General features: G+C 33.5%; 1 protein-coding gene across 2 annotated transcripts in view; it reads left to right on the top strand.

Annotated features, from left to right (window-relative positions):
- The window catches only part of PRR16 (proline rich 16), a 338,026-nt gene that overhangs the window by 47,640 nt on the left and 277,645 nt on the right, over positions 1-12,741 (top strand). The window lies entirely within an intron of this gene.

The following is a 12,741-nucleotide window of genomic DNA, read 5'->3' as shown; positions in this document are numbered from 1 at the left end:
AAACAATTTTGCACAGTGTTTGTTATTCCTGAAATTATAGTAAAATTAGAATAAAAAGGAAACAAGGCAAAGGGACATTGTCGGTAGATGACAACTTTACTTTAAAAGAGCCCAGATTGAGAGAAGCTCCTTAAATCTTGGTTAATAATGGTTCAGTATTTTAACATCTGAAGCTTTTAGCACTTTTACTGCTTGTAGTGCATGAAGAAGGAGTCTTTTTTTGTTGTTTGTGTGAAGTTTTCACCATTGCATTTTATTGTTGTCAATTTGATCATCTTACGTGAGTTGTCACATATGTTACATATGAAAATTAGTCTAGTATTATAAAGTGTGTGAATTAAAATGGTAGTCTTCTGTTAAAGCTTTGAAGATCTATTCCATTTGGAGTTCTGTCTCTTTCTACCAAAAAAATCTCTTAAATACTGTTGATTACATATTTTCTTTTAATTTATTTCTATTGAATTAGGGGAAACATTACTTTTTTTAAATTCACAGTATCATAGGTCATGTTCCCCCATGAGATGGACATTTGTCTACAAGAGGCTTATTAGAAGTGCCACAGGAAACGTCAATAAGGGAATAAGTAAAGCAGAGGGAGAATTTGAACTGTGTTGTATTTGCAACAGTGGATATAGCCAATTCTAGTGGAAGCTCTAAAATTAGTATGGCCCGTTAGAAATATCTTATTCGTGACAAAGATCTTTGTTTCTGTGCATCAACCAAACCATGGATAGAGGATGCTCCAATGAAAGGAGCATAATCTTGGATGAGACAGCTTACTTTGGCTCAGGAAAATTCCAGGGAAGGGGCTTAGTTGTAAACTGTCAACAGGCAACATTCCTGTCATTAATGGATATGTTCCCCTCTGTTATGATGTGATACTGTAGGTAGCATTCATAATAAAAATTAGAGTATTTTTTAGTGAGGGGAAGAGGGAAAAAGTGTAATTAATAAGAAATAAATTTTAGGAAAGATAAAACAAATAATAAATTGGCAAGATGAGTCCTCTGTTTTTTTTTCTTTACTAAGGTCTTATCTAAAATATTTCTTGAGATGGATTAGAATAATCAGAAAGAACAGGTCTTTAGTACCACAATGTTTTAATCCTATAGATTTTTTGATTTATTATAATTGTTGTGGTTATTACTGTTACTTGGTTCTAATGTGTGTACTTTGTTTCTGCAACACACACACACACACACACACACACACACACACATATATATATACACAAGATTAGAACTACAAATTACAGTCCGTTCATCTTTATGGGACTCCAATCAGGATAGCTATCATATGTATCATTTTATCATTTCTTTGTGGTAATAATATTCAAAATCTCTTCTATCTTAAAATATATACTACATTGTTATTTCTGTAGTCATTGCACTTTGCAATAGACCTTATACATAGAACTCATTTTATATTAAAACTTTGAGCTTGTTATCTGTTTTTGACTTAATTTGGAATCATAGAGCATGTATCCCAGGCTCTAAGATTCTAAATTCATTTCAAAAGAGTTAACTGGAATGATTTGCTTTAAATCTTTCATTTATTTGTTGCTATCTTGTAAAGGTGGATTTCACTGCTTGTGCATTTTCAAAAAATAGTCCATCTCATCACTGTATTTATTTGTGGTTCTGATCTAGTTTTAATAAATAGCTCAACACTGGCATTATAAAAATATTTGACACTTTCTAAAGGTGTATTCTAAAGGTGTAATTCCTCTTAGGTTTGATATATCTTGTTAGAATAATTTAATTATAGCATATGGTATTAAGTCAGTTACTTAATAGTTGACATTATTGTTAATTTGTTTTCTATTTAATTTTTTTGCTAATGAGGCAAGTATTGTCTTAAGTTGCAGATATGAACTTTGCCATAGCACAGTATAATACATTTATTTGTATTTTTGAGTATTATAAACACCATTTAAGGTCATTGTTAATGAATATGGCTTATTTTTTATATTGTTTGTTTTAAGTTGTAGCAATATTCACTGAAGAAAAAATTATTTAATATTGTGTGATTTAATTTTTATTTTCAATTTGAATTATTTTTCCCTGAGGGAGTTCTTTATACTAAACTATAACATTAGGACCTATAGTCAGTGACTTATCATGCTTGAAATTATATGTATATTTAAATTAATATAATGTATTTTCTAATGGAAGTCACTGTAAGTCAAAATTTTCAGACTAAGTGTGTATATGCATATTGATACATTAAACCTAACTTATATCAAAAATATTTAAAAGCATGTTAGAAACACTTTAATAGAAGTGGAATAAAAAATAAGTAGAAAATTAAACTGCAGGGAAATATATAGAAGTAATAATTGAAAAGCAGAGAGGGAAGAATATTAATATGTAGACCACAGGGGTCAATGTGGTACTTGAAGATGACTTCCTACTTGGCTCTGCCTTTCCGGGAGCCAAACTAGAAAGAGAATTTCTCAGTTATATAACACTCATTGTTGGAGAGAGTAATAGCATTATTTTCAATGTACAGATGAGGAAACTAAGATACAGAAGTTTATGTAACCTGCTCAGTGTCATATAGCAGTTGGAATCAGGATTTCAGCACTGCTAAGCTGACTTCTGTGTCTAAGCTCTTAACATTCTTCTGTAGGATATAGTTTTTCATATCTTCCCAAAATATCCTTACAGAAAATATAGTACTAAAATACAGAGCTTGTTGCAGGTGAATTATCATTCTGAAAAAGGTTCTTAGTGTATTTAATGATACTTAAAAGCACGTCTTCTTTGTATTTCCTCCTTAGTAAAGACATAACATGTCTAACATACAAGCTACAAAATTAAGTGTGGTGAACAGATTTTGATGCTTCAGAAAATGCAGATCACATTTTGTCTTCACTTATATCCAAACTGTTAGGTTGACAATTGAACTCATGAACCTAGAGAGTAGAACAATGATTACTATAGGCTGGGAAGGATAGTCTGTGGGACAGGGCAAGAAAATGGGTATGGTTAATGGGTACAAAATGAGAGTTATATACAATAAATATCATCTGGTATTTGATAACACAACAGGGTGACTTCGGTTAACAATAGTTATAGTACATTTTAAATAATTAAAAGAGTATAATTGGGTTGTTTATAGCACAAAGAAGGGATAAATGCTTGAGATGACGAATACCCCATTTACACTGATGTGATTATTATGCCTTGTATGCCTGTATCAGAATATCTCATGTACCCTATAAATATATACACGTACTATGTACCCACAAAATTTAAAAATTAAAAAACCAAACTATTAGGTTGAACATTTGAGATGGCTGGTAAAATGGTTAGCAATTTTTACTATATTGGTCAGCCTAATATTGGAAGGGCATCTTAAAATATGATAATGTAGAAATTTCTTATTTGTTAGTAAGGTCATATGGAGGTTTCTTATAGTAGGTCTCTCAATCCTTTTTGCCAGTCTATAAGTCTTCTTGCAAGTATTTGGCATGATAATCTCTAGAAGGCAACTTGTCCTGGCAAGTCACTCTTTGTTATAAGAGTTTCCTCATTTCTAATGCAGACTTACTGATGTAAGAAAGTAAGTGTATTTAATATGCTTTGTAAACTTGAAAGTGATGTGTAAATATGTAAAGGGCCATTATATATTTCAATATGTTAAACTAGGTTGTCTTCAAATTCACCAGACTCTTTTCTTCTTTCATTCTTAATGACTAGGCTACATTACATAGACATGTTATAGCTCCCTATTTCTGCTAGTTTTTCCATATCCAGGCTTGAACTTAATAAATTAAATATGAATTGTAGCTTCCTTATTGTTTTTCTTTCTTCTTTCTCTTTTAATTTTATGCTATCTTGCTGTATTTTAGTAATCTTCGTAAGCCATCTTAAATCATTTCTGGAACATAGCTTACTAGAAATAAATACATTTATTAAGTAGTTTTATATAATACTCTTCAGTTCCACAAACTACTATGAATATGCAATATTGACCTAATTTAAGAACACATATATTTCCTTTAGTAGCAACATCAATATTCCTTTTTTTTTTTGTAACTCTTAGGCAAGAAATTTTGCTAGGTGTTTTCAGGGCCATTGTCTTGTGAAACTTTTACTTGAAAGTAAATTAATTTAGATAAAATGGACACACATGAAACAGGTAAAGAATGTATCAGTGCTTAAAAGTCATTAGTAGACTTTGAAACATAAGCCTTTAGGAGGACCCAGCATAGTTCAAATGGTTAAGTTGGTGCAACAGATGTTGAGCACATTTATTTTTTAATGAGGTCACAAGTTGATTCTTAGGCAATGATAAGCTTTGCTCCCTGGTTAAACAATTAAAAAGATGAAACAACATTTTTGGGCAGGCAATAACAACAGATTAAACCAGACCTGAAGAAAAAATTTAATTTATTTTGGCTGGGAAAGGGGCCGGGAAAGAGCTAGATCCACAATCTCAGGTCTAGTCTTTCTGTTCTGAGGTGGAAGGTTACCTGTGCTATGAGCTGCAAAGTAACTGTATGGGTTATTCAACCATATGAGCTGCATATCTGTAGAACTCCCAGAGACTTTGTGGGCCTGGATGATAAAGATCTCATCTTGTGGTCAGCTCCTTGTCATTAATACGTAAGCTTTGCAGACTTTTTCCTTTTCATACACCAGGTTCCACCTGTCTTCTCCTTCCCAGTAAGAAGATGAATTAGGCCATCTTAGTCTCTTGTTGTCATTCCTAAATCTATTTATATCACTACTTTCCTATCTGTGTATCTTCCAGAAGCATTTATGTTATTTAAATATAATTGCGTGCAATTTCTTTCTCTTTCTGAATTTGGAATATGTTTCTGTGCCATTTATATTTCCCCTCAGGCAACAAATTTCTGCAATAACATGAATTATTGCTGTTTCCTACTGGATTCTATTGTGTGTCCACCCCTGGGTAGGGAACATAATTGGTAGTAGAGCCACTGTTACATGTATCAGCTCTGTTCTCTACCAGAGATTGGAAATCACAAAATAATGTTGACTGGGAGTGCATTAGTTGGTTAAATCACACCCTTACAAACTTTGAATGCCCTGATCTCAGTAAAATCATAGCAAAGTAACAAGATGAAAGAATATGTAGTAATTATTTGCTGTTTCAAGGCATTCTGATCCTGCATCTAGTTTTTCATTATTTTAGTAAACATTATTATAGCAGAACTATCTCAACTGTACCACATGTGCCTTTGAAGAGAATTAATAATGTGTGATTTGACTGGCCAATATCAGAATAATTTGCCCAGTGGGATCCTTACTCGTATAGTGTTCTCTAGATTGTATCACTGTGTAGGTAGACATAGAGTGCAAGGATTATGGAAAGATAGAATTGGAAGAAACTTGAGTAATCATTGTAGGAAAAATAATAAGCATATCAATAAAGTAGTAGTCCTATGAAATGAAGCCAGTGTCACACACTGAGTTAATAATTGAGATGGATTGCTAACCTAGATTTACATACTGCTAAAGCTTTGGCTTTCCTGATCATCTGTGTTTCCTATAACTCTGCATAGACCATCACTTTGATAATTCCTAAGTATAAGAAGTGATAAATTAGAAAAACCTCCCTTCCCCATGGCCTCACTCCCTAACCCCACATTTCTAGCCAAGTCCCCTAATTTCAGTAAAGTGAGACCTGGCTGTGATGGCTCATTCTCAGTGTCTCAGTTTTGACTTTCATCTTTGCCTCTGTCCAGAGTTCTAAACTGGACTTTGTGATTTAAAAAGATTGGGGTACCAGAAATTCACATTAGCATTGGGCCATAGCTATTGCTACATTTCTAAATTCCCATGTGAGTATGGCTGCTGCTTATGCTGCTTCTGAGTGGGAGGTGGAAGGAAGAATGAAAAGTAGTGAAAAACTTCTATGATTAGGACAAATGGAAGCTGTAGAGAGTTTAAGGAAACTTTGAGGAGAGGGCAAACAACAGGGGAGACAGTATTATATTGATGAACGTAAAGGATTTGTCTTAGGTGAGCTGGTTAGGTTTTCTGAGCCTCCATTTTGTCATCACCTTTAAAAGAGGAATAATGCCTTCCTTAGATGGTTTGTGAGCTACATAAAACCTAATACTGAATATGCATTCAGCCGATGCTAATAATAAGTATTAATTTGAAAACAGTAACACCTGTTTTAGTAAGAAAATGAGGATAGGGGAGTCATCAGTTACTCCTTAATATGCATTATAACAAGCAGAAAAACAAAGAAATACACATAGATTAATCTGGAAAGATATAACGTGAAATACCTGGAGTTCTTGCCTTAATTAAACTCCTGTGGAGTTCATCTTTGGCATTCTGTGGAACATCTCCAGCTAAGTGTTCCTTTTGTTTGATTGTTTGTTTTTCTTTTAATTGTGGTAAGAACACTTAAAACGATATCTTCCCTTCATAAATTTTTAGGTATACAATACATTGTTGTTGACTGTAGTGGCAATATTGTACATCAGATATGTAGAACTCATTCATCTTGTTTAACTGAAGCTTTATGCTCCTTGATTAGTAACTACCCAGTTCTCCTCCCCCTAGGTCCTGCTGACTACCATTCCACTCTTTGATTCTATGAATTTGACTATTTTAGTTACCTCATGTAAGTAGAATCAAGCAGGGATTAGCAAACCTTTTCTGTAAAGGACCAGATAGAAACTATTTTAGGCTTTGTGTCTGAGAAGCAAAATCACAAATATTTATATAACAAACAAATTTTGTACATGAGTCTACTGATGAGAGTAACTGAGTTCTTTATTGGGGGTGGTTAGTGTTTTCCTTAGTTATTGGTCAAAGATAATATTCCCTATCATCAAATTGATTGCTAATGTTTATCTGTAAAAGCCATTCTTAGAGCTTGTGGGCTGTACAAAACCAGATGGCAGGCCTGATTTGGCACACAGCTGTGGTGTGCTGACCTTGGTCTTAAAGGATTAAGAAAGCAGTAGAGCTCTGGGACATTCTGATTAAATTAACATGCTAGCAAGTAACAGTTTAAGTAGCCCCAGGCTACTTTTGAGTTATGAAGTGAGAAGTATAGCTCTAATAGTGTCTGAACATATTTAGATGTAGAGTGCAGTTGGAAACAAAATTTGGGAATATGCATGGGTTTCTAATTTCTAAAAGGACATTCTTGAATCTACAACTAAATTTCCTTTTGCTTTTTACACTTCTATGAGTTTTCTGCCAAGAGGCTAGACCGGGTTAACAAATGCCTTCCTATTTGAATGTTTCCAGATGTTGTGGCCATTTTAACAGAAGAGAGAGAAGACATCAAAGGCAGTGCCAAGTGATGCTCATTTCAGTTACTCTCTAGAAGTACATGCTAGCCTGGGAGGGAAATTGACAATATGAATGTAAATTAACTTTGCCTTTTGTATATGCCTAATGTGAAAACAATATGAAGAAGTTAAGGGAAGATATTCCACAAATATTCCCCAGATCCCTTACTTAAATTATAGTTTTTAAAGATCCCAAATTGAGTTATTTGGTAAATACTAGTTTAGGTAAAAGTCAGAATGGAGAGGTATACAGAAGTCTTAATAGTGACAGGATGCTTATAACCTCTTTCATGCAATGATGAACACCTTATGAGCCTTGGATGGATAAAGAGAGTGTCATTTACCTGCTGCTGTGGGACATTCTGAAAGTTAGGTAGAATGGAGAAATCAGGTCAATAAATGGAATCCAAATGTGTCACCAACCAGGACAAAAATACTTAGCTTTTTGAACTAAGTCAGCACCATGGAGAGCAAGAAGAAAGAGGACAGAGAACAATAGTTGAAGAAAGTCGGTGTTGCCTTATGAAGACCTGCATTTCAGTGCAATTGAATAGTGATTGCCAGACACATTATTTTATAGGAATCAAGATGCTGGCCAACTCCGGCAACATTGCCGTATTCTGGTGATGTGGTAAAGAACCTGAAATAACAGGGAGGTTATGGAAAAGGAGAAAATGGGGAAAATGTGATATTTCAGAGGAGTTACAAATAATTAATAAATCAAACATGAATTTGAGCTCAGTGAAGGCATTCAGTTTCCAGCTGAACCTTAGTGATTCAATGCAGAAGGGGGAAGGATGGGGACCTCAATTTTCAGAGTACAGAGAAGCTATAGTAGAGACCCTAGGTCCAGAAGTGATTTATGGAAAGTTCAGTCTGAGCATGATGCAAGACCATGTTATACCCCTGAAGCCTGAGAGGCAGGCTGTGGTGGCTATCTGGAGACTACTGACAGTTCATACTGCCCACATGCTGAATGGGGATGGACATACTGATGAAGAGTACAAGAGACAGAGTATTATGGATTGCACAAATATCTAGAATAATTTTGATATCCTTCATAATCCGGCTAAAACTATGGGCCTTTGTGGAAAGAGGCAATGTTTGGCTGACCCTGCCACAGATTTACCTGGCTGGTATATTACATCATGAGTGGAAAATCATATTTTTCCATTTTACTAAATCACTAATTTTATATTTCATTTTTTTCTCTCCTCCCTGAAAACCAAACTTAATCTCAACTTAGACGCATTGGTTCTTAATGTATATTAGAACAGTACACTTCCATTATGAAGAACAAATAAATCAATGTTCACCATATTTGCCTTTTTCTTTATAGCATTTATTAAGGGCCCACTAAATGCCAGGTGATATATTTGGGTTAAAAGATAAATTTGACATGATTTCTGGAGAAAATAGCTTTCGAAATTTTGTTAATTATGATATGATCACTACTAGTGAGGAGATACGTAAAATTGGTCAGAGGCACAGAGAAGAGATAGTAGCTATTTTGTTTCTTCTGATAGTGTTCAACAATGGGTCATTGACAACTGGAATCATGTGTTAGACCATAAGTGTGCTAAAATAATGTATCATGCATCTTCATTTTTAAAATATATCTGTCTCTAAACCAAAATTCTGATTTTTCCTCTGTAAAACAATGAGCACAATTCATAACCTTCTGGGTTATATAAACAACTTTGGTGATATTTATCTGTTTGAATTAAGTGCAAAAATTCCTGCTGGGCATTTACTATCACAGAGTGCATCAGCTTTCATGGTTTGAGAACTGTTCCTGTTCAAATCAGCTTGATGAGGGGTGAAATAGGACAGGGAAAAATTCTTAAACATCCACTTGAAAAAATATGACAAGGAAGGTAAGGACACACTTTAGTAGTGACTATGAGTCTAAGAATTCAAGAATAGAGTATTTTCAACCGCTTTTATTGATTTGTATTAAAATAGAGTAATTGTCAAAGGATTTAGTTACCATGGTAACTTACCGTATTTTAAGAACATGTAACTAAAGTCACTCATAAAATACCAGAAACTATTGAACATAATACAACAGGATTTTTTTTTCTTTTTTAACATTAACTCCTTTGCTACACAAAAATAATATAAAATTAAATTTTGGGTACTGGGAAGAATGAGAAAAAGTGCGTTGTAACATATTTGTTTCACTTTGTATGAAGTTTACATTCTTAAAACATGTTTTCTGTTATATAGCAAGCTAACAAGGCCTATTTAAGAAACAAGTACATACATTTCTCATGTAAAAAATGTTCACCTTGTAAATATGCTACAGACATATGTGTGTGTGTATGTGTATATATGTATATGCAGTGCTTACATATATACAATATATATAATATATATTAGCAAAGATTTTGCTCTTTTACATGCAGTGTGTGTAAAAGTATATATATTTATATTTTACTTCCCACACTGCAGATAAAACAGTTGGCACAATTCTTTCCCAGAGTAAGCCCTCTGTATACATGAATGTCAAAAATTCTCTGCTTGCCTGATCTCCTTTTGCTGCTGACTTCTCCTCTCTTTTTTTGTCCATCATTCAATTTCTTTCATTATATCTCTGTGTACTTTTTGTTTTGTAGTCCCCCATATTACCTCTTAATTTCTTTTTTGTTTACCTCCTTGTTTTCCTTTAAATACTTCGCTTTTTCTTCACTAGTTAAAAAAATAAGATTAAGTATGAGAGACTAGCATAAAGCTAATTGTTGTATAACTCGATGGTCATAAAGCAGCATATTGTTAAAACAGCTAGTTTGAGCAGCATCTAATTTTGGATGAGGTGAGGTATAGGAGATATTGGGGAGATGGGTATGAGAAAGAGATGGTAGATAGAGTGGAATTAGTTCAAAGGAGAAAGGTAAAGGTTATTTGAGGAATGGGAAAGAGACTGCTGGGCATCACTCAGGGTGGAAGTTTCTATTTTCCTATCTAAACCAGGCAGCTTAAGACAACCCCTGCTACTAAAATAGATAGATTTAGCATGAGGCTTTATTAGAGTAAGATAGAATCTTAGAATTTACCTGTGTCATTTAGTGAAGAACATACCTTACTACAACAAAAGTTAGAAACAGAAATAGATACACAATTGGTAAAAAATAATTGAAATATGCAGGATATGCACTGGCAGCCTCTTCTTTCTGCCAGATCATACATTGTCATTGCTTACCTCAACTTTCTCTGCATTCCAATTATACTGGCTTGGAAACCTAGGTAGTTTAAAAATGTAGACTACAAGTTGTCTCTTCCCATGCATAGGAAGGAAAACTGCAATCAACCTTTGTAGAATATAACATTTTTTCCTCTTTAGTGGTGGTAGTTTGATGGGAAATGATACGTTGCCACATTCTTCTCTTTAGTAGTAGTTTTCTCTTTAGCTGGTAGTTTGATGGCAAATGTTCATAGAGTATTTCACTCTACTGCACTTAAATTATCCTGTTGTTTCACCAGTTTTACCATGGATAGAGTTGTTTGGGGAAAGTAGCTCAGATCTATAACAGGATGGTTTGACAGAGCTTGCTGGCTTCTTCCACAACCTCCCAAGTTCTGACAGCTAGGGGTCATTGTGACTTAAATGCAGGATGGGCTGTAATGAGATAGAGCATACCTGGTATCCAGTTTTTCATCCATAATGCCAATCACTCCAAAATACAGGGAATCAATGAATAGATGGATGCATTCTCCAGCAGGTCATTCTGAGTAAGCTACATTTGTGTGTTTTCCTGTATGAAGTTAGTCGAATCTATTGATTTCCACTTTCGTGTCTGTTTCTTCATTTATTTAGGTGGTTTCCTTTTTGATATTCTATCATTGTCTAAATGGTACTTCACAACTCCCTAGATTGGCATGCATTTGAAAGAGAAGAACACAAACAAAATTACAGAAAAGGAGTATCTCCTAAGCACAATGATAAATTATAAATAAATAATTTGTATACATATATTTAAATATGTAAATATGCTAAGAGCATAATTAATTTATTGACATGACTCTGCTGAGCTATTGTATAGTAAGTTGATGAGACAGTGACACAAATGTTGTTAATTAGCATGGAATGCATGGAAGATAACTATATCCAACTTGTTAATAGTAAGTTAATTGAAGTGCTAATTATAAAGAAGCTCCATTAGAAATTTCCTTTTTGGGTATGTTTTGGTTCTCTTTTCATATTATGAAAAAGTAAGCATGGATTGCATTGTTTATCAAGAGAGAAAATGAAAATAAAATTTATATGATAATTGTACAATATATTCTCAAAATCATAAAATTTAATGGGTTGGGATCCAGAGAAATGAATGTTTCCCAGTTTCTTTCTTAGGCAAGATCACACAGAAATATCATAATGTTTACCAGACATGCCATCATAGGTATAGATATTATACAAGTGTTAGGAAGTATTTTCTATATTTATTCCTTATATATAATTACTTTAGGAAAGCTACCTATAATTCCTTTGAAGGGTAGTAAGGTAATCTTTCTTCTTGAATTTACATTTTACCCTTGAAAATTCTTTAACTTCATGAGTTAGCAAGGACTTGTAGGATAACTATCCCTGAGTCCTATGCATATTAAATGAGAAAAAAGCAACAAAATTTAGGCTCCTTTATTGATATAATTAAATGAATTAGAATAATATTTGTTAAATCTTATATGACATCAGGCTTTATAGTAATTCTTAATAATTTTATTTTTTCTGGTTTTGAGAATTTTCCTAATGCAAATCATTTTTCCTTAGACTAAAGTGGTTAAAAATCTTATAATGTACAATATTGCACTGAAGGATCTTAGAAGAAATTTAAAATATTCAGTTTTCTCTTTCAAGAATAAAAACTTTATTTTTTATTAGGAAGCCTACAGGGTTTTATTGGAAATTTTATGTTTTAAATAATTAACTTGTAATTGCATAAGAATTTTTTGGAAAAAAAAATCTGTATACTGGAGAAACAACAAAGAAGCAAAAACCTATTCCAAAAGCCACTTACCCCACAAAAGTAATTATTAACGTTTTGTAAATGTCATTACATAAACTTTTCTGTACACAAATAAAATAAATAGGATGAGTGGACTTGGGTAATGTCTCTTTAGCTTTTAGTGTTTCTCGGTCATTCTGGCTCAGGGAAGTATCCCTTAAGTCATAGGCAGATTATTGCCTCCCTGCTTTTTCATTCCCCCTTCAACTCTGGTCATCTCCACCTTGAAGGTCTACAGCAATTGTACCCTAGATGTCAGATAGATGATAATAGGATAGTTTACCTTATGATCCATTGTTCCTGCCCTTTTGGGGTGAAATTTTTTTTGGAGAAATTTTCATGTGTTTTCTCCTTATCCACCTGAATACAACTTCAAGGAATCAAATTTAGTAATTTCAAATCAACCTAACCCTCCACATGAAATACTTATTGGGTGTCTATTATGTG

The sequence above is a fragment of the Callithrix jacchus genome, chromosome 2, assembly GCF_049354715.1.
Source record: "Callithrix jacchus isolate 240 chromosome 2, calJac240_pri, whole genome shotgun sequence".
Taxonomy (NCBI): domain Eukaryota; kingdom Metazoa; phylum Chordata; class Mammalia; order Primates; family Cebidae; genus Callithrix; species Callithrix jacchus.
This window is presented reverse-complemented; position numbering and strand designations above follow the sequence as displayed.